Source organism: Sturnira hondurensis, unplaced genomic scaffold (assembly GCF_014824575.4).
Source record: "Sturnira hondurensis isolate 20B ecotype Veracruz unplaced genomic scaffold, ASM1482457v3 Scaffold0006474, whole genome shotgun sequence".
NCBI lineage: Eukaryota > Metazoa > Chordata > Mammalia > Chiroptera > Phyllostomidae > Sturnira > Sturnira hondurensis.
This window is the reverse complement of record NW_028079105.1, coordinates 62,041-85,109: the sequence shown is the minus strand read 5'-3', so window position 1 is coordinate 85,109 and position 23,069 is coordinate 62,041.

Sequence of the window (23,069 nt, the reverse complement as noted above, 5' to 3'; positions counted from 1 at the left end):
TTCTTTATATATTTTGGAGATCAAACCCTTGTCTGAAGTATAACTGCAAAAAGTTTTCCCAAATGGTTAGTTCAATTTTCATTTTGCTGATGTTTTCTTTAACCATGCAGAAGCTTTTTAATTTTATGTAGTCCCATTTATTTATTCTTTCTTGTGTATTGTTTGTTTTGGGGACTTATCAGTGAAAATATTATTGCATGGAATATCTGAAATTTTCCTGCTTATATTCTCTTCTAAGACTTTCATGGTGTCACTACTTATATTTAAGACTTTTATACACTTTGACTTTATTTTGGTATATGGTGTAAGTGGGTGGTCTAGTTTCAATTTTTTTGCATGTAGCTATGCAGATCTCCCAAAACCACTTGTTGAAGAGGCTATTTTTACTCCATTTTATGCTTCTTCCCCCTTGGTTGAATGTTGGTTGACCACAGGAAAACTGTGAACAGACCAGTAAGAAAAGAGAGGGCAGAGAATATGGTGGCGAGGTAGATGGGAGCAGAGCCCAGTTCTCTTTGGGCCCAGCTGGAACACCTAGCAGATCTTCTGAGGAGCAGAGTAAACAGCCAACAGAATCCCAGTTTATATGAATTTTGGGGGCCAAAAATTACAGAAAACTTTAAAAAACAGACTGTGAGGAGATTGAGCTGGAACAGTAAGGTCCCTGGGATCTGTGCACTGACCAAGGCTGCTGCAGCTTCTGGCCTGGTGCCTGCCACAAGATATGGGGAGGAAAGTTAGATCACCAGCTTCCTCCCCTACCAGAACAGGGAGGGCAACCCAGCACCAGGAGGGACCTGGATGCTGGACGTTGCTGGTTGGAATAGAGATGAAGTGGGAGACACACAGAGGTGGTACACATCCAATGGGAATGTGGACACTAGTACAAGAGAAATTGAAGTGCAGGTGACACCTGGAGAAGAAAGGAGTTGGGCCATGTCACACCCTGACTTGGATAGTCTCCAGAGTGATTGGAAAGTTGGGCTGTGTGAAAAGTTATGCGCTTATTAAGAACAGTGGGCAGCTGTTTTGTAAGAATCTTTGGAGCATTGGCTGGCTCACCATGAAGGTGATTTGAGCTGCGCATGCTCAGAAACTGAGTGGCTAAGAGGAACCATGCACCCCAGCTTATCTCATGCTGTGCACCAGAGGCTGATTGGAGCTGTGAACCAGAGACTGAGTGGCTAGGTGGAACCATGTGCCCAGGTTGTTTCATGCTGTGGTCCCAGAGGCTGATTTGAGCCTCATGCCTGAGAATGAGTGGCTGAGTGAAAGAGCACACCCGAGATTGACTCACACTGTGTGTAGCTGAGTGGCTGATTTGAGCCTGGCAGCTCATGGAGGACATGAGCCACAGGCCAGGAAACTAGTAATATTGTGGACCAGACTTTGTAGCCATCCTTTCAAAATCACAGGAAGAGAGAAAAGCAAAGCCTAGCCCTCCCCTTCTTGTGACATCTAGGAAGACCAGCAGAACTCACTGAATGAGTTTAATGTCAGCAGAAGGTTTATATTTTTTCTTTCCTCTACCTTTATTTTACCATTTCCCTCCCAAGTGAGACAATAATACATGGAGTTATGAAGGGTCCAGAGACAAATCAAAAGGATAAGCCCAAGGGTAAACAAAAAAACTGAGAAACTGAGACAAATGTCACTTTGCTATCCCATAGAGCTGTCATTTTATTGTTTATGTGTATTATTATTATTATTATTATTATTATTATTATGTTTTACTACTTTTATTCTTTTTTTAGATTTTATTTATTTATCTTTAGAGGGTAAGGGAAGGAGAGAGGGAGAGAAATATCAATGTATAGTTGCCTCTTGTATGTCCCCTACTGGAACTGGCCAGCAACCCAGGCATGTGCCCTGACTGGGGATCGAACCACACTCTTTTGGTTCACAGGCCCGTGCTCAATCCACTGAGATACACCAGCCAGGGTGACTTTTATTCTTTTAGTATTTTTATTTCTCTTCCTTATGTATAGTTTTTCTTGTTTTATTTCTCCATTTAATTGCATTGTTTGACTGGTTTTTCTTATTCTCTTTTCATTATATTTTAATTTTCCTTCTTTCAATTCACCTGTGTTCCAATAACACACCTCTTGACTGGGTACTTTGTTTTCTGGTTATCCAAATCATGTATTTCTTGACATATTATTGTGGTTCCAGTACTATTGTAAATATTTACTGTTCTATACAATTGTACATACTACATAGCAACACTACCTAATCTTAGCCCAAATCACTTTAATTCTGAGCATTATTATTGCTGTGGTTAACTCCATTCCTTCTAATATTGTGCCTAATTTCTATCATTTACTTTCACTATATCTCATCATCTGATTTTGCACAAGTGCTCTGTTTTCTGGATTCAGCTCACAATCCTCCTCCCCTCTAACAAAAGCCTTGCCTCTCTTTCACCTTTTATAAAAAGTGACTAGTTGTGTGAAATATCACAGTTAACTCTATACTTATCCAATGAATCTCCTATCTCTTTTCTACTTGCTGGTACATTAAATCCCATAAAGTACTCTTCCACTGTCCTAATCCATTTTGCCTAACCCCTGTCACTGATCACAAAAAGAATAGGTGAGAGCTTCAAACATTAGTATACTTGCTGGAGGAGAAAAAACACCAACAAAGGAACCACCAAAAGATAAAAACCTAATTACAACAAGTATCCCACACAAACAGAAAAAATGGCAAACCTAGAGTGTCCAGACAAGGAGATCAAAGAGACTACACCATGGAACCCCATGGAACTTCTACCATAGAAGTTCACCCTACAAAGACAGCTAGCAAAGCAAAAAAATCATGAAGTGCAGAAAGAAACAAAAAGAGTCAATTAAAATGGGGAGAAAAAAGAAAGAACATGCAATCGAAAGTAATGGAAGACTCCCCACTAAAAGAGCTAAAGTAAATGGTGGTAATCACACTATCAGATATAGAATTCAAAATATAGATTATAAAGATGCTCAAGAAACTAGCAGACAAGAGTCCATCAAGAAGATACATACAGCTCTGGCTGGCGTGGTTCAATGGGGTGAGTATTGGCTTGTGAACCAAAGGGTCACTGGTTCGATACCCAGTCAGGGCATGTGCCTGCATTGCAGGCCAGATCCCCACTTGGGGGCATGTGAGAGGCAACTACACATTGATGTTTCTCTCCTCTTTCTTTTTCCTCCCCCTCTTTCTAAAATTAAAAATAAATAAAAGAAAAGAAAAATAAGACATAAACATTGAAAAAAATATGCACCCAACAGAGGAGCACCCAAACACATAAAGAAAATCTTGGAGGGCCTCAAGAAAGATACAGACAGCAACAAACTTATAGTATGGGTTTTCAGCACCCCGCTGTCAAAAGTGAATAGATCTTCCAAACAAAATATCAACAAAGATATTGCAGCATTGAACGATGTCCTAGATCAAATGGACTTAACAGACATATAGAGAGAGCCTTTCATCCCAAAGAAGCAAAATACACATTCTTTTTAATGCACATGGAATATTTTCAAAGATACCACATGATGTGACACAAAACAAACCTCAACAAATTCAAGAAAACTGAAACCATATCAAGCATTTTCTCTCACCACAGGAACTAAAACTAGAAATGAACCTCAACAAAAATCTCAAAGACATTCAAACTCATGGAGATTGAATAGCATGCTATTAAACAATGAATGTGCCAAGAATCAGATCAAGGAAGAAATTAAAAGTTTCTGGAAACAAATGAAAATGAATACAAAACCACACAAAACTGATGAGACGTAGCAAAGACAGTCCTGAGAGGGAAGTTCATAGTAATACAGGCCTACCTAAAAAAGATAGAAACATTTCAAATAAATAACCTAGCCCTACACCTGCAAAAACTCAAAGAACAGCCCAGAGCAAGTAGAAGGAAAGGAATAACCAAGATCAGAGCAGAATTAAATGATGTACAGACTAAAAGCACAATTCTAAGGATTAATACATCCATGAGATGGTTCTTTGAAAAGACAAACAAAATCTACAAGCCGTTAAGCACACTCATCAAGAAAAAAAGAGAGATGACCCAAACAAACACAATCAGAAATGAAATAGGAGAGATTCCAACTGACACAACAGAAACACAAATCATTGTAAGAAATTATTATGAAGAACTATATACCAAGACATTTGAAAAGCTAGGTGAAATGGAGAAATTCTAGAAAAATATAATCTTTTAAAACTGAATGAAAAAGAAGCAGAAAGCCTAAACAGACCAACACCAACCGACAAAATTGAAGCAGTAATCAACCCCCCACCCCACCCCAAAAAATCCTGGAGCAGATGGTTTCACAGGAGAATTCTACAAAGCATTTAAAAAAGAGTTAACTAACCCCTATCCTCCAAAGACTATTCCAAAAAATTCAAACTGATGGATGACTCCCAACTTCTTTTTATGAAGCCAACACCATTAATCCTAAAGCCAGATACAGATAAACAAACAAACAAACAAACAAACAAAACAAGTTCAGGACAATATTGCTGATGAATATAGACTCTAAAATCCTCAACAAAATATTGGCAAACTGCACCCAGCAATAGATTAAAAACACTGTACATCATGACCAAGGGGGATTCATCCCAGGCATGCAAGGGTGGTACAATATTTGAAAATTAATAAATATAATACATCGCATCCAAAAAAAAGCAAACACAAAATCACATACTCATGTCAATAGGTGTGGAAAAAGCATTAGGTAAATTACAGCACCCATTTATGATAAAAACTCAGCAAAGTGGAAATGGAGGGAGCATTCCTCAATGTAATAAAGGCCATATACAAGAGACATACAGCCAACATCATACTCAATGGAGAAAAGCTAAAAACTTTCCCACTTAGATTAGGAACAAGACAAGGTTATTCACATTCACCACTTCTATTTGACATAGTGTTGGAAGTCCTAGCCACAGCAATCAGACAAGAAAAGAAAAGAAAAGACATCCATACTGGAAAAGAGAAAAGAAAACTGTTGTTGTTTGCAGATGACATCATAGTGTCCATAGAAACTCCTATAGAATCCACCAGAAAACTGTTTGATGTAATAAATGAATTTGGCAAGACAATGGGATACAAAGTCAATATTCAGAAATCAAAGTTATTTTTGTACACTATCAATGAAATATCAGAAACAGAAATAAGAAAAAAATTCCATTTGATACAGCAACAAGAAAAATAAAACACCTAGGAATAAACCTAACCAAAGAGGTTATCTGTACTGAGAAAACTACACAACACTGAAGAACAAAATTAAGGAAGACCCAAACAAATGGAATCATATACTGTGTTCATAGTTCAGAAGAATTAACATCACCAAAATTTCCATACTACCCAAAGCTTTTTATAGATTTAATGCAATACCTATTTAATACCAATGGCATATTTCACAGATATAGAACAGACACTTAAAAAATTTGTGTGGAACCATAAATGGCCTCAAATAGCTGCAGCAATGTTGAGAAAGAAGAGCAAAGTAGGAAAGATTACAGTATCTGGTACCAAACTGTGTTACAAGAGCACTGTAATTAAAACATCTTGGAAGTGGCATAAGAACAGACACATGGACCAGTGGAACAGAATATAGAGCCCAGAAGTAAACCAGACAAGGGTTATTAACAATTAATTGACCAAATTGACCAAAGAGACCATTAGTTGACCTCTATGGTCAACTAATATTTGACAAAGGTAGCAGCAGCATAAAATGGAGGAAAAGGGTAGCCTTCAACAAATGGTGTTAGGAGAACTGGACAGCTATATACAAAACAAACAAAAAAAGAAACTCAAGCTTCAACTTACACCATACAGGAAAATAAATTCAAGGTGGATAAAAGACTTAAATATAAGTCATTGCAACATAAAGTCCTAGGGGAGAACATAGGCAGGAAAATCTCAGATATTTCACACAGCCATATTTTCATTGATATGTCTCCTAGAATAAAGAAAGAATACAAAAATGGGATATTATCAAAATAAGAAACTTCTCCACAGCTAAAGAAAACATCATTAAAATGAAGAGAGAACCAACTATATGGGAAGATATATTAGCCAATGATACCTCAGAGAAGGGTTTGATATCCAAAATATATAAAGAACTTATATGACTCAATGACAGGAAGACATACAATCCAAGTAAAAAATGGGCAAAGTATGTAAACAGACACTTCTCCAAGGAGGACATACAGAGAGCCCAGAGTTTTTTGAAAAGATGCTCAGTATTGCTAGCCATCAGAGAGAAGCAAATTAAAACCACAGTGAGATACTGTTTCACACAAGTCAGAATGTCTATCATAAACAAAGCAACAAACAACAAATATTGGAGAGGTTGTGGAGAAAATGGAACCCTAATGCACTGTTGGTGGGATTGCAGACTAGTACAACCACTATGGAAAACAGTATGGAACTTCCTAAGAAAACTAAAAAATGGAACTGCCTTTTGACCTGGTAATTCCACCATTAGGATTACATCCTAAGAACCCTGAAACACCAATCCAAAGAACCTATGCACCCCAATGTTCACAGCAGCACAATTTACAATAGCCAAGTGCTGGAAGCAACCTAAGTGCCCATCAATAAATGAATAGACCAAAAAGCTATGGTACATTTACACAATGGAATTCTATGCAGCAGCAAGAAAGAAGGAGTTCCCACATTTTGAGACAGCATGGATGGAACTGGAAAACATTATGCTAAGTGAAATAAACCAGGCAGTGAAAGACAAATACCATATAATCTCACCTTTAACTGAAACCTAATCAACAAATTGAACAGAGCAAGCAAAATATAACCAAAGACATTGAAATTGACAACAGGCTGTCAGTGACCAGAGGGGAGAGGGGATGGGATATTGGGGGAAAAGAGTGAAGGGTTTACAGGAAAGAGTATAAAGGTCACATAGGCAACAAAATGAGGTAATGGAAACAGGAGAAGGAGATGAAGAGGGCTGGGGTTGTGGGGAGGGGTGGGTTGGAAAGGTAGAAAACTGTACTTGAATAACAAAGAGAGAGAAAAAAGAAAAAGGAAGAAAGAAAAAAGGAAGGAAGGAAAGGAAAGGAAAGGAAAGGAAAGGAAAGGAAAGGAAAGGAAAGGAAAGGAAAGAATAAGAAAGGAAGGAAGGAAGGAATGAAGGAAGGAAGGAAGGAGAAAGAAAGAAAGAGAAAAAACGAGAGGGCCAGGAAATTATTTGGCTGTGACTAGGTACCAAAGCCATGCGGGTAATCAGACTATAATAATTGATTTTATGGGGCAGATTACATGAATTACAGGGATTTAATGGAGCAGTAGGGTTCTCACTGCAATGCCTTTGGAAGGGGTCAAGGTGGTACCTTTTCTGCTGCAGCCCTTGCTGTTCTCCTTGCAGTATCCCCTCTCCAGATGCCAAACAACACCTACCCCCAGGAGTCTGGGAGGATGTGCCATCACCCCAAAGGATAGAGAGCTTCCTCTTTGCTCTCACTCCAGAAGCCACAGCAAAATGTAGTACAATATGGTGGAAGAAGACTTTACATTGTGTGCTCAACACACAATACATTATACACATGTTGTATTATAGAATTTTAGTCTTGAAATCTACGTAATTTTATCAACCAATATTATCCGCAATAAATTCAGTGAACATTTTTTTAAATGTGAAAAAAATTAATTGACCATAGAGACTTGGGTTTATTTCTGGGCTCTCTGTTCTGTTCCATTGATCTATGTGTCTTATCTTATGCTTATACCAGACTCTTCTGATTGCAGTGACATTGTAATATAGTTTTACGACAGGTATTGTGATCCCTCCTACTTTGCTCTTCTTTCTCAAAATTGCAGCTGTCTTTCAGGGTCATTTAGGGTTATATATAAATTTTTGAAGTGTTTGTTCTATATCTTTGAAATATGTCATTGGTACTTTAATAGGAATTGCATTGAATCTATAAATCACTTTGGGTAGTATGTGCATTTTAATTATGTTAATTCTTCCAATACAAGAAGATGGTATATGCTTCCATTTGTTTGTGTCTTCAATTTCTTTGTTCAGTGTTGTGTAGTTTTCTGAGTGCAGGTCATTTACCACCTTGGTTAAGTTTATTCCTAGGTACTTTATTTTTCTTATTGCTATAGCAAATGGGATTTTTTCTATTTATTTATTTATTTATTTATTTATTTATTTATTTATTTATTTATTTATATTTTTGCTGTTTAAGTACAGTATTCTGCATTTTACTCGTGCCCCACTCATTTCTGCCTCCCATCCTCAAACTTATCCTCTTTGGCTTTGTCAATATGTCCTTTATACATGTCCCTTGATGGCCCTTCCCTATTTTTCTCCATTATCCCTCTGTCCACTCCTCTCTGGTTACTGTCACTTTGTTCTTTGCTTCAGTGTCTCTGGTTGCATTTTCATTTGTTGTTTGTTGCTTAAATTTCACTTATAAGTGAGATCATATGGTATTTCTTTCACTGTCTGGCTTATTTCACTTAGCATAATGCTCTTCAGTTCCATCCATGCTGTCATGAAGGGTAGGAGCTTCTTCTTTCTTTCTGCTACATAGTATTTCATTGTGTAAATGTATCATGGATGTTTATTTTTGTTTCTGATATTTCATTGTTGGTGTACAAAAATGCCTTTGATTTCTGAACATTGACTTTGTATCCCAGTGTTGTGCCACATTCACTTATTAGGTAAATTAGTTTCTTGGTGGAGTTTTTATGGTTTTCTATGTACATTATCATGTCACATGCAAACAATGACAGTTTTACTTCCTCCTTTCCAATTTGGATGCCTTTTATTTGTCTTTCTTGTGTGATCGCTTTCAATACTACATTAAATAGAAGTGTTGAAAGCTGATACCCTTGTCTTGTTCCTGATCTTAGTGGGAAAGCTTTTATTTTTTGCTAATTGAATATGATGTTGGTTGTAGGTTTCTCATATATGGCCTTTATTATGTTGAGATATTCTCCCTCTACTCTCACTTTGCCGAGTGTTTTTATCATAAATAGGTGCTGTACCTTATCAGATGCTTTTTCTGACTCTATTGATATAATCATGTGATTTTTGCCTTTCCTTTTGTTTATGTGATGTATTACATTTATGGATTTGCAAATATTTAACCACCATTGCATCTCTGGGATGCATCCCCTTTGATCATGATGTAGCATGTTTTTAATATATTGCTGGATGCAGTTTGCCAATATTTCATGGAGAATTTTAATATCTATGTTCGTCAGTGATAATGGCCTGTAATTTTCTTTCTTTGTTGTGTTTTTGTCTGGTGTTGTTACTGGGATGATGCTACCTTCATGGAAAGAGTTTGGTAGTATCCCCTTCTCTTGGATTTTTGTGGGATAATTTGAATTTTATAAGGGTTCGCTCTTCCTTAAATGTTTGGTAAAATTTTCCTGTGAAACCTTCAAGCTCAGGGTTTTTGTGCAAAAGGAGTTTTTTGATTACTGTTTTAATGTTACTAGCTGTTATTGGTCTCTTCAGGCTTTTTTCCTCTTCTTAATGCAGTTTTGGAAGATGGTACGTTTGTAGAAACTTGTCTATTTTCACCCAACTTTTCAAATTTCTTAGCACATAGTTGTTCATAACTGATTTCTTATAATCTTTTGTATTTCTGTGGTATGAGCTGTAATCTCTCCTCTTTCTGATTATATGTATTTGGGTCCTCTCTCTTTTTTTCTTGATGAATCTAGTTAAGAAACTTTTCATATGTTTTAAATACATAATTCTGGTTGCTCAAAATTAAATGAGACATTTGGGCCATGTTTTTTTTCCCTGTTCTTCTCTATGGATAAGTGCAATATGGAAGCAATTCTGCTAAAAATAAAGTCCAATTGACTTAATTGCCTAGGAACAGTTGGGTCACCAGGGTAAACAATCCTGACCTAAGTGTCTCTACTCTCTCATGTGGACACCAAAAGCCTGTGGCAAAAAACAGAAGAGCAGTAATTGTTTCCACAACAAGAAAAGGCCATTCCACTTAATTACTGAAACAGAGTTTGTTATTAGGAAATCTATTATGTGATTTACTAATTTTCTAGTAAGAGCCACTTATGTGGTGAAAATATTTTTTCTACAGAGTGATATCAGATATGAAAACAGTGCAGGTAGTTAAATCAAATAGCAACATAAGTGAGTATGTATTTTATTTTAACAATCAGACAACTTTTATAAGATTATTACAGATGAGATAATATAGCTATTTTGTTTTAAAGATTATAATCATTATATAGGTTGAATGTTTATTCCCCATGAATGTGTAAATCTGTGTGTGTGTCTGTGTGTGTGTGTGTGTCTATTGGGGGGAAGGTATAGTCTGATATTTTGTTGGGGAGATATTTATTATTTCTTTTATTTCAGAAAATGAAAAGTTTATTAGTAATGGGAGCAGAAAACTTCTAAACCAATCACATAGAGAGAAAGCTACATTTTCACAAAGGTGTAGTAGGTGGGGAGATATCAACAGTCACTGTGAGACAAAAGCTTGGAGGTGTTGCTGTCAGCTTCCTGTATAGTATGAAGACCACTTTTTACTTCCTCTCACAGATCAGTGGTCTCTGCTCAGGTGCTGACTTTCAGTTATGGAATGTGTCAACTGCCATTTAAATAGTTGGTAGTTGAGTTGGGCAATAAACTTGTACATATTTGGATTCCAAAGCCTAAACTAAACATTGGGTTAAAGATCTAAGAAATGAAAGACTGAAAATAGAAGAATTCAAAATTTTGAAATGTGTTCAGTGTGTAAAAATTTCATTTGTGTATCAACTCAGATCTTCATATGATGTTATGAAGTCGGCTGGGTTTCCATAAGTCCCTACTTAAGTAAATACAGGCTTCCACCTGGAAGCATGTATGTGCAGACTCCCAGCCCTATCAAACAGCATTGCATACTTCAAAAAGGTGGGTTTATTGAGTAAAAATTATGTCTCAGTTTAAAAATAAACAAATAGGAAGAGAGGATCCAAGATAGTGGTGGATTAGGTGGAAGCTACACTAACCTTCTCCCAGGAACAAACTGGAATTACAATTAATTATAGAAAAATCACCAGGAAAGCCAACTCAGACTAGCTAGGTACAATCCTTAAAACCAAGGACTTAACAGTACAAGGCACATTGAAATGTTGAAGTGCAAGAGGGCTGGCTGAATTTCCATGGGTATCAGCTGGAGTTCTTGAGGGATATCTCAGCTGCAAAAGGTTAATTCTGAGAAGCTTGGGGTCTAAACCCCAAGTTGAGCTCATCAACCTTGAGCACCAGAATCTGTAAATGAACCCACATAACATCTGACTGTGAAAAGCAGTGGAGTTTCTGTCTGTCAGGAAGAGACAGCTAGAGACACAGACACAGCCACCTCCTTAAAGAGCTGATGCACAAAATTTGGTTCACAGCCACTTCCATTGGGCTCTAAGGGAGTGAAGGCAGAGCAGACTAAAGCCACATGAGATTCTGTGGTTGGTGGCACTGGAGAGAGAGCTGAAGTGTCAGCCACCAGGATCTCTATGCTGAGTCATTCCCCCATAGTACAAAAACCATCTTTCTTGGGCAGACACTCCCCTCCTTTTGACATCAGCCCGAGGGAAGCTTGAAACCATCTCACTCCACCCTATGGAGCTTATGCACTGCTAAGGAGTAGATCCAGAGACTTGTCCAGTGACTAAGACTAACAGGTAGCCTGCAGATGAAGGTAGATCTCTCAGTACTCTGAGACTTTTGTGAAACTGCCCCGGGCCTTGTGCTACTAAAAGTCAGCCTTGATATGCAGCTTTCTCCTTTCCATGTGCACCCAGGCCCCGAAGAGGGAGACACAAGCTGCGGGTTGCTGATAGCTCCAAAGAGGTGACCCAGGGACACTTATAGGCAGTGACTGACATAGATCAGAGTCCCTCAGAAGAGTCTCAGAACCAACACACTCAGTGTCCAGCTTCAGACAACAACAGAAGAGGATCCAATAAGCTTCTCAACCAACATACCCACAGAGAAATCTTGGCAGGCACCAAAACTTGCTAAGGCTAATTCCACTTCATGGGGTTAGCACATGCACAGCATGCTTACACACTGTATTGAGTGTTGAGCCAAAATGGGGATTTACCCCATACAAGAATAGGCCAATGGCAAACAAAGGTTGATTACAACAGCAGGGCCCACATAATGTGCATAAGGGACATTCCTAGAGCACCCAACTCAGGTATTCAGAAAGACTCTGCTACTAGGTCCCACAAGATACCCCACTACATAAGGCCACCCTACTAAGACTGGGAGTCATAGCAGATCTACCTAATATATAGAAACAAACACAAAGAGGCAGGTAAAATTGGGAGACAACTGAAGAAACAAGATAATTCTCTAGAAGAAGAGCTAAATGAAATAAAGCCAAGCCATTTATTTGATTCAAAGATCAAAGTAATGATTTTATAAAATTTCATTTATTTATTTTTAGAGAGAGGGGAAGAGATGATGAAAGAGAGTGAGATAATGATTGATGTGCAAGAAATACATTGATCTGCCTCTCGATCTGCCATACTGGGGATCAGATTCAGAACCCAAGCATGTGCTCACCAGGAATTGAGCCAGGAAAATTTTGGTATGCAGTATGACATACAACCCACTGAGCCATACCAATCAGGGCCAAAGTAATGATTATGAAGATGTTAAACATCATGAAAAAAGACATAGAAAGCATGAACTACAAAAAAAAAAGATGAGCTGGAAATGAAGCATGCAATAAATGAAATAAATAATAAAATGAAAAAAATTAACAGTAGGTTAGATGAAGCAAATGACTGAATTAGCAATTTGGAAGATAAAGTACAAACTCCCAATCAGAACAGCAACAAGAAAAAATTTGGGACAACATGAAGTGTAACAACATTAGTATCAAAGGGTTACCTGGAGGAGAGGAGAGCGAGCAAGGGATCAGAAACATACTTGAAGAAATAATGATAAAAAAATTCCCTGACTTTGTGAAGAAAAAAGATACACAAAGTGAAGATAGTTCCAAACAGGATGGACCCAAAGAGGTCCACATCAAGACACAACATAATTAAAATGGAAAAGCTTAAAGACAAGGAGACATTCCTAAAAACCACAAGAGAAAGGCAGTTAGTTACCTAAAAGGGAGCTACCATAAAATTGTCATCTGATTTCTCAATAGAAAAATTTCAGGCCAGAAGGGATTGGCATGAAATATTCAAGGTGATTAAAAGCGAGGACCTACAACCAAAGCTACTTTATCATCAAGGTATCATTTAAAATTGGAGAAATAAAGAGCTTCAGAGATGAAAAAGCAAAAGAATTTTTTCCCCACCAACAAATGTTAAAGGGCTTACTTTAAGAAGAAGAAAAAGAGGACAGAGAAAAAAAAAACAAGCTGAATGACATAGTTTAAAAAATACACTGGAATAGCAAAATATATGTACCCACCAATAATCACTTTAAATGTAAATGGCTTCAATACTCCATTAAAGGCATAGGGTAGAAGAAAGATGTTGGGGGAGTGTTTGGAAGTCACACTGACCTCCTACCAGGACCAATCTGGAATTACAATTCAATTGTGGAGAAAGCACCCAGAGCAAACAACTGAGCAATAGCCAAAGGAAAGCATATAATTTCAGACATAAAGAACCAGCTTCAGCACAACCAGTCTGGTAAGGAGTGTGGTGGAGATTCAAGAGGGCTGTCAGCGTGCCTATAGGTGGAAGTGCTGGCATGATAATTAAGTGGCTGGTTGGATGCCCCGAAGAAGATTGGGGTCTAAACCCTAAACTAGGATTCCCAGCCTAGAATACCAGAGCCCAAAAAGCACACAAATGAAAACCAGTGGAAAAAGCAGCAGGGTTGGAAACACAAGGGTCATTTAAAGGGCCAACATACAAATTTTCATTTGCAGCCAGTTACCTAGGGCTCAGGCAAAGGGAGGGGCAGAGTGGGCTGGACATGCCTGAGGAAAGACTGGGGATGGAAGCCTTGGGGAGAGAAATAAGAGTAGCTGCTGGGATCCTGATGCTGAGTCATCCCACAGATGGCAACAGCCTTGGTGCTCAGGAAAACCACTTCCCTCTGAGCAGCAATAGCCTGAAGGGGAAACAATACCCCAAACCCCAGGAGGGTCTCTGCCCTGGCCCTTTAGTGCTTAAATTTGACTACTGAATCCTAGTGACCAGATAAACAACCAAAGGGGACACCCAGTATATCACTGGCAAAGGAGGGGCAGAGTGGCCTAGGGAGACTTAAAAAGAGACCAGGGACAGAGGTTTTAAGGAGAGAACTGGGAAAGTAGCCACTGGGAGTCGGTGCTGAGCCAACCCCTGTACACAGCAATCATCCTGCTTAGGCAGACCACTCCTCTCCAGGCAGCAGCTACCTAAGGGGAAACAATAGCCCCCACTGCAGGAGAGATTCCGCCCCACCCTATGGTGCTTAAATCTGGCTGCTGAGTGCAGAGGGACAATATTAACAATTGAAAAAGACAGCCAGTGACAGCACATCACTGCAAGGCTGTCTAAGTTCAGATGGTGTCAACATCTGACATTACCAAACGCAGATCCAGAAAGAAAGAAAGAAAAAAAAAAAAACCCAGTGGTAAATACAAGAGGCTACCAAGATGAAAGCCACTGTGGTCTTCTTTTGATTTGTGACATTTTCTTTCCTGCATAGCTCTATAACATTCATGCCTTGTCCAGCAAATTTGTATGTAATGAGTCACTAGATTTTGTACTATAGTGTATTTTAATTCACATATTTCCCCCCTCCCTTCTCTTAGTCCATCTTACCTTCTTCTTTTCTTGCAATATTCTCATTTCAAATTTGGTTTTCTGTTTAGACACATGTTTCCATTCCACACTCTTACTATTTTTCCCCTGTCCAGAACTCAAAACAAATTCTCTTGTCAAGGGTCATTTCATATACTTTTGCCCGGCTACATTCTCGCTACACCTGCAACAAACTTTGATAGCAGGTTGTGGGTAGGGTAGTTGTTGTTGCATTTTTTAAGGTTATCTCTAGATCTTCATTAATTCTGTATTTCAAATAATAATTTGTACTTGGCCTCTCAGCTACTTTTTTTTACTCAAATTTTAATTATGCCATCTTAGCCTGTATTTTTTCTTTTCCTTTTTTGGCTTTCTTCTCTTTCTCTTTTGTCCTGCTCTTTATTTTTTCTTTATTGTCCTCTTTTCTTTTCCTTTAATACTTAATTTTAATTTTACCTCACTTAGTCTGATTTTTGTTCCCTACTCTTAGTATTCCCTCTCCCTCTATCATTACAAAATCACATCCCATTCCTCTAAACATCTTAGACTTTTTTTGTTTCCTTTCCCCTCTTATTCCAATACCACTTACATTAACTTTAGCTCCTTTGTTGTTGATAATACTCTGGTGGATCTTTCTCTTCAATTGACTCCTATATTTTAATAATTACTCAATATTTTCCTTTCTTTTTCTTTCACACACTTAGTTTTATTTTAAACTATTTTAATTTATGTTTAAGCCTAATATTATATGTTTCCCTTCTCATGCTCCATTCCACACTTTTCATTCCCTTTCTTTATTCATAAGGTAACCATTACCTTCTCTCCTTCCATTGCTTCAACTCCAAACTCTAATTAGTACTCCTCCCTCTACCCTCTCAAAATCATTTCCTTTTAGTAGGTCATCTCATATCCACTCTTTTTTATTTCAATAGTCTTAATCTAATTACACCTTTATTAATACTCGTTTATTTGCTATCAATGTGAGATCATGCCTGGGGGGCTATATTTGCTGGTGTGGATTTGTTTCTTGGGATCTGTGGTTTTGTTTAGGCAGTACCCGCACAACATCACACAAGATGCAGTGGGTGAAATGATTGTCAGTCAACCAGCAACATCGAAGGACCCACAAAAGAATGAACCAACAACAATCAAAATGCAATTACATCCAGAAAACCAGCATAAAAGGCATAAAAGACATCTCAAGAACGTCAAGTTCTTGATGGCAATCAGGGAGACTGCACCACTTTATCTAACAGATCTCCCACCACAGAAGTTCACAAAACAAAGTCAGAAAGTCAAAACAGACCAATTTAAGAAACAGAAGCAAACACGAAGAGTGCCACAAACAATGGGAAGACAAAGAAACAAGACCCAATCTAAAGGAAGGAAGGAATCCCCAGAAATAATGCTAAATGAAATAGACACAAGTCACCTATCAGATACTGAGTTGAAGACAGTGTTTTTAAGGAAGCTGAATGAACTCAGTGTGAAACACCCAAAACTAAAGGAAAACTATGAGGAACATATTGCAAACTATATCAGCATAAAAAGGACATAGAAATGATTGGCAAGGGCCAAGAAGAAATAAAGAATACAATTTTTACATTAAAGAACACAGTAGAAGGAATCAAAAGCAGGATTGATGAAGCAGAGGATTGAATCAGTGAGCTGGAGGACAAAGTAGAAAAAACTTCCCAAGAAAAGAGAGAAAGAGGAAAAAGTCTGATACAGATTGAAGAGGAGTTAAGGGAATGCAGGACAACATGAAACGGAATGATATCCATATATAGAAAACCTGTTTGAAGAAATAATTATGGAAAATTTTCCTAATTTGATGAGAGAAAAAGCCACACAGTCCAGGAAGCAGAGATGGTCTCAATCAAGAAGAACCCAAAGAGGCCCACTGCAAGACACATCATAATTAAAATGGCAAAATGAGAAGACAAAGAGAGAATCCTAAAGGCAGGAGAAGATAAAAAGGAAGTGACGTAAAAAGGAGCCCTGATAAGACTGACAGCTGACTTCTCAACGGAAATATTAAAGGCCAGAAGAGAGTGGCAAGAAATATTTCAAGTTACAAAAAAGAAGGCCTGCAACCAAGACCACTCTATCTAGCAAGGGTCTCAATCAAAACTGAAGGCCAAATAGGAAGCTGCCCAGACAAAAGAAGCCTCAAAGAAAATACCTCCACCAAACCAGTACTGCAGGATATGCTAAAGGGACTGATTTAAGAAGAAATAGAAAAACAGTGAGAGTGAAAGGAACAAAGGTATAAAGGGAGAAACATGGCAATGAATAACTACCTATCAATAATAACATTATGTGGATGGATTAAATGCTCCAGTCAAAAGACATAGGGTAACTGATTGGATAAAAAAACATGACCATACACATGCTTCCTACAAGAGACCCACTTCAGAACAAAAGACCTACACAGACAGAAAGTGAAGAGCTGAATAAAAAATTCCAAGCAATTGGACAGAAAAATAAAAGTCAGGGTAGCAACACTTATATTTTACAAAATAATCTTCAAAAATAGCCATAAAAAGAAACCCAGAAGGATATTTCATAATACTGAAGGGAAGAATCCATCAGGAAGACATAAATATTATAAACACATATGCACCCAATATAGGAGCACCCAAATACATAAGAAAAATGGATAGATCTTCCAAACAAAATATCAATAAGGATATTGTGGCATTGAACAATGATGTAGATCAAATGGACTTCAGTGATATATAAAAGAGCTCTTCATCACCCCAAACTAGAAAAGCATGTTCTTTTCAAATGCACATGGAACATTTTCAAAGATAGACCACATGATAGGACACAAAAGAAGCCTCAACAAATTCAAGAAAATTGGTATTGTAGAAACCATCTTTTCAGACCACAAGGGCTTGAATCTAGAAACCAATCCCAAGGAAAAAACTCTAAAACACTCAGACTCATGGAGATTGTTTGAGTGTTTATTAAACAATGAATGGGTTCAGAATAAGATCAGGGAAGAATCAAAAAGTTTCTGGAAACAAGTGAAAATGAACTCACAACAACCCAAAACTTATGGTATGCAGCAAAGGCAGTCCTCAGAGGAAAGTTCACAGTGATACACGCCTACCTAAAAAAGATAGAAATATTTCAAATAAACAACCAAACCTTACACCTACAAAAACTGGAGGAAGAACAAGAAACAATGCCTAGGTATGTAAAAGGAAGGAAATAACTAAAATCAGAGTAGAAGTAAATGACATAGAGACTAACAGCACAATTGTAAAGATCAATAAATTCAGGAACTGGTACTTTGAAAAGATAAAGAAATTGATAAGCTTTTAAGCAGACTCATCAAGAAAAAAAGATGATCCAAATAAACACGATCAGAAACAAAAGAGGAGAAATTACACTGACACCTCAGAAATACAAAGGATTGTAAGAAATTACTATGAATAACTACATGCTAAGAAATTTGAAAACCTAGCTGACATGGACAAATTTCTAGAAAAATATGATCTTCCAACACTGACTGAAGAAGAAACCAGAAGCCTAAACAGATTGATAACAGCTGATGAAATTGAAGCAGTAATAAAAAACTCCTGGCACACAAAGGCCTTGGACCAGACAGTTTCATAGGAGAACTTTACCAAACACTTGAAGAAGAGCTAACCCCTATCTTTCACAGATTATTCCAAAATATTCAAGAAGGTGGAAGACTCCCAAACTTGTTTTATGAAACCAGCATCATCCTAATCCCCAAAGCAGGTAAAAACACAACAAAGAAAGAAAACTACAGGATAATATGGCTGATGAACATACATGCAAAAATCCTTAACAAAATATTGGCAAACTACATACATCAATACATTAAAAAGATCATACACCATGATCAAGTGTGATTCATTCCAGGGATGCAAGGGTGATGCAATATTCACAAATCAATAAATGTAATTCATTACATAAACAAAAGGAAAGACAAAAATCACGTGATTATATCAATAGATATGGAAAAATCATTTGATAAGGTACAGCACCTATTTATAGTAAAATACTCAGGAAAGTAGGAACAGAGGGAGCATTCCCCAACATAGTAAAGGTCATATATGAGAGGCTTGGATCCAACATCATACTCAATGAACAAAAACTAAAAGCTTTTACACTAAGATCAGGAATGAGACAAGGGTATCTGCTTTAGTTACTTCTATTCAACATAATATTGGGAGTTCTACCAACAAAGGTCATACAAGAAAAAGAAATATCACCTGGCTGGTGTAGCTCAGTGGATTGAGTGCGGGCCTGTGAACCACATGATCGTGGTTTGATTCCTAGTCAGGGCACATGCCTGGGTTGCTGGCCAGTTCCCAGCAGGCGACACATGAGAGGCAACCATACATTGATATTTCTCTCCTTCCCTTCCTCTCTAAAGATAAATAAATAAAATTAAATAAATTTTAAAAAAGAAATAAAAGGCATCCAAATTGGAAAGGAGGAAGTAAAACTGTCATTGTTTGCAGATGATAATATATATAGAAAATCCTATATGCTCCACCAAAATCCTACTCTATCTAATAAGTAAACTTTATAAAACTGGTATACAAACTCAATATTGCGAAGTCAAAGGCTTTTTTCTATACCAACAATAAAATATCAAAAACTGAAATTAGGAAAAAAATTCCATTTGTTGTAATGACAAGAAAAATAAAATACTGTCTACCAAACCTAACCAAGGAGTAAAAGACCTGCACTCAGAAAAGTATACAACACTGAGGTTGGAATTGAAGGAAAAAAGAAATAAATGAAAGAATAAATGATGCTCGTGGGTCAGAAGAATTAACATCATCAAAATGTCCTTACTACCCATAGCAATTTATGTTCACTGAAATCCCTCTTAAAGTACCAATGACATATTTCACAGATACAAAAATACATTTCTAAAATTTATATAAAACCACAAACAACCCCAGATAGCAGCGGCAATTTTGAAAAAGAAGAACAAAGTAGGAGGGATCACAATATCTTATATCAAACTGTATTACAAGGGCACTATAATCAAAACAGCCTGGTACTGGCATAAAAGCAGGCACATAAACCAATGGAACAGAATAGGAAGCCAAGAAATAAACTTGTCTCTATTGTCAATTAATATTCTGCCAACACAGTGGGCAGAAGCATTAAATGAAGTAAAAATATCCTCTTTAATAAAAGATGTTGGGAGATTTGGACAGCATCATCCCAAAAATTGAAACTAGACCACCACCTTACCCCATATGCCAAAATAAACTCAAAGTGGATAAAAGAACTAAATGTAAGTCATGATATTATAGAAGTCCTAGAGGAGAAGCTGGGCAGGAAAATCTCAGATATTCCATGCAACAATATTTTCACCAATATGTCCCCTAGAGTAAGAGACATAAAGGAAAGAATAAACAAATGATACTTTATAAAAATAAAAAACTTCTGCTTGGCTAAAGAAAACATTAGCAAAATGAAAACAGAACAAACTATATGGGAAAATATATTTTTCAATGATCTCTCAGTCAAGGGTTTGATCTCCAAAATATAGAAATAACTCACATGATCTCACACTAGGAAGACAAACAATGCAATTAAAACATGGACAAAGGACCTGAACAGACACTGAGACAGTGTCTCAGTGTCACTGAGACAGTGTCCTTCTCTGCAGGGAGGACATGCAGAGGGCCCTGAGACATATGAAAGGATGCTCAGCATCATAAGCCATCAGAGAGATACCAATTAAAACCACAATGAGAAACCACTTTACACTGGGCAGAATGATCATCATAAACAAATCAACAAACAGTGAATGCTGGCATGTTGTGAAGAAAAGGGAACACTTGTGCACTGTTGGTGGGAATGCAAATTGGTTCCTCCTTTGTCCGAAACAGTATGGAATTTCCTCAAGAAACTAAAAGAGAATTGCCTTTTGATGCAGCAATTCCAATGCTGGGTTTGCACCTTAAGAATCCTGAAACACCAATCCAAAAGAACCTATGCACTCCAATGTTCATAGAAGCATAATTTACAATAGTCATGTGCTGGAAGCAGCCTGGGTGCCCGTTGGCAAGTGAGTAGATCAATAAACCCTGGTATATTTACACAATGGAATACTACACAACAGAAAGAAAGAAGGAGCTCCTACCATTTATAACAACATGGATGGAACTGGAGAGTATTATGTTAAGTCAGGTGGTGAAAGACAAATACCATATGATCTCACCTATAATTGGAACCTAACTAACAAAACAGACTGGCAAGCAAAATATAGCCAAAGACATAGAAATCAACAACCCAGTGACAGTAATTAGAAGGGGAAGTGAGAGGTAAATAGCATGGAGAAGAAGGGAAAGGGATGTAAATGAACATGTATGAGGGATCCATGGACAGAGCCAGTGGGGAGCGGGATTGAGGGTGCAAGTTGTGCATGGGTTCAGTGGGGGAAAGTCTTGATAGGAAAATGGAAAGAACTGTATTCAAACATCAATAAAAAAGTAAAAAAAAAAAGAAAATGAATGAAAAAAGATATAGGGAGCTGAATGGATAAGAAAATAAGGGCCATACATGCTGTCTTTAAGATAGACACCTCAAAATGAAAGATACACAAAGACTAAAAGTAACGATATGAAAAAATATTTCATTCAATTAGAATAGAAGAAAAATCTGAATAGACTTTACAACCAAGGCTATAGTAAGACACAAAACACCCTGCCTGTTGTGGCTCAGTGGATTGAGCATGGGCTGTGAACCAAAGGGTTGCTGGATCAATTTCCATTCAGGGCACATGCTTGGGTTGTGGGCTAGGTTTCCATTGGTTGCCATGTGAGTGATAACCACACATTGATGCTTCTTTTCCTCTCTTTCTTCCTTCCTTCCCCTCTCCCTAAAACTAAAAATAAAATCTTTTAAAAAGACACAATAATGGACACTAATAATGATAAAGGGAACAATTCCACAAGGGGATATAACTCTTGTAAACATTTATTCAACTAACATAGGGCCTCTCTCTATATAAACAAATCATGATGAACATAAATGGGAAGAAGACAGGATACAATCATAGTTGGAGGTTTTAACACCCGATTGATTCAATGCATAGATCTCACAGATGGAAAATCAACAAGGACATGATGACTATAAATGGCACAGTTGATCAAAAGTCATTAATTAATATTTTTGGAGTGTTTTACCCCAAAACAGCAGAATATACTTTTTTTCAAGTGCATGTAGAATGTTTTCTAGGATAGACCTCACGTTAGGACACAGCTGAAGTCACAATAAATTTAATGGGACTGAAATCATATCAAGCATCTCTGATCACAATGTTATAAAACTACAAATAAATCACAGGAAGAAAAGTTGAAAATACTGAAATATATGGAGGCTAAATAATATGTTACTAAACAATGAGTAGGTTAACAATGTAATCAATGAAGAAATCAAAGGATACCTTGAAAAAAATGAAAATGAGAACACAACTACTCAAAATCTGTGGGACACAAGGAAAACAGTCCTAAGAAGGAAGTTCATAGCATTAAAGATTAAAGTAAAGAAGCAAGAAAAAGCTCAGAGACACATCTTATTTTATAGTTAAAAGAACTGGGAAAAAAAACACAGCCCAAAATGAGTAGAAGGAAGAAAATAATAAAGATCAGAGAAGAAAGAAATCAAATAAAGTCTAAAATAACAGTAAAAAAGATGAATGAAACCATGAGGTGAGCCTTTGAAAATATGAATAAGATTGACAAAAGTATAACTAGATTCATGAAGAAAAAGTGAGGACTCAAAGAAACCAAAAAGAAAAAGGGGACATAACAAATGACACCTAAGAAGTATGAAGAATTATATAAAAAATGAGTATCTATATGCCAGCAATTGGACAATGCTTATTAACTGTATAAACATAGAAACATATAATCTTTCAAAACTAAATCAGGAAGAATTAGATAATTTGAATAAACAGATTATAACTAGTTATATTGAAGCAGTAATCAAAACAAAACAAAATGAAACAAAACACCTGGCAAACAAAGTGCTGGAATAGCTGGATTCACAACTGAATTTTACCAAATATTCAGAGAAGAAGTAACATCAAATGTTTTGAAAATTTTACAAAAATTTAAAGAGGAGGGAAGTTTCCCAAGTGCACTTTACAAAGCCAGCAATATCCTAATTCCAGAATCAGATTAAGACACTATCAAGAATGAAGATTGTAAGCCAAATTTCCTGATAAACATGGATGCTAAAATCCTCAATAAAATATTAGCACACCAAATACAGAAATATATTAAATTTATCATATAGC